At 34.0% G+C, this 943-nt stretch overlaps 1 non-coding gene across 1 annotated transcript; it reads left to right on the top strand.

Moving 5' to 3' along the window:
• The first annotated feature begins 582 nt into the window (after positions 1–582).
• Trnap-cgg lies at positions 583–654 on the top strand. The gene has a single exon. It is a non-coding gene; the product is annotated as a tRNA-Pro (tRNA).
• Positions 655–943: the final 289 nt, after the last annotated feature.

Below are 943 nucleotides of genomic sequence, written 5' to 3'. Positions count from 1 at the left end.
AATAGGATGTTTTTGGACTCTTACCTATACGGCTATAAAAGCTGTTCTTCAACTAGAACGCTCGAAATTGCAAAAAGAGATGAATATGCACCCGTAGATGGTATAAAGCCCCCTGAGAACAAAAAAATGGAAGTAAGTTATTGTAAGATGAATAATGAGGCGTCCAAAAAAACAAATTCAATTAAACTAAACTCTAGAGACTGAGATATCTTTGCATCTGTGTAGCCGTTTTTTCTAATTGATACAAATTTTATGATTTACTCGATGTTCGCCTCTACACCTAAATATACCGACAAAAACTATAGTTTTCTATTATGAGTATCGGTTCATAAAATAACTTAAAAACTGTGTAATGTGTTGTTATTGAAAAAAATTGTGTCCGCGTCGTTACCACGAAGGCTGCAAAGTCCTCGAAACGTAGGGAGAAAATTATAATATAAAAATCACGATAAAATCCGCAAAATAATTTGAATTTAACAATCTAGGACTTATGTTCCTAAGTATAAATCCAATAATAATGTTTTAGTTTGTCATAGCTACTAAAAATGACATCCGCCCCATATATTAGCGTCGTTTCGCCACGGCTCGTTGGTCTAGAGGTATGATTCTCGCTTCGGGTGCGAGAGGTCCCGGGTTCAAATCCCGGACGAGCCCGAAGGACCTTGTTGTTAGGTTGACTTGATCGACTTTAACAAACTGAGGTATAGTTTTTGTAGTTGTAATAATTAGAATGGAGTTTTGATTGCATATAAAAATATTCTGGGAACATAACTGCCGAGAAAAAAAGGTTTGGTATTTTACCGTGTGTTCCAAATTTTAAGTCGAAAATAGAATTGATTATTTAAAAATCGAAGGGGGAAAATGTATTATTGTTTTAAAATCCTCCACACTATATATTTATATTAATTGTCATTGTACCATATTCCTAGATTGTTTGATTTGT

Source organism: Manduca sexta, chromosome 12 (genome assembly GCF_014839805.1).
Source record: "Manduca sexta isolate Smith_Timp_Sample1 chromosome 12, JHU_Msex_v1.0, whole genome shotgun sequence".
NCBI classification, from domain to species: Eukaryota; Metazoa; Arthropoda; class Insecta; order Lepidoptera; family Sphingidae; genus Manduca; species Manduca sexta.
Note: the sequence above shows the minus strand (reverse complement) of the source record. Positions and strands in the feature narration are given on the sequence as shown.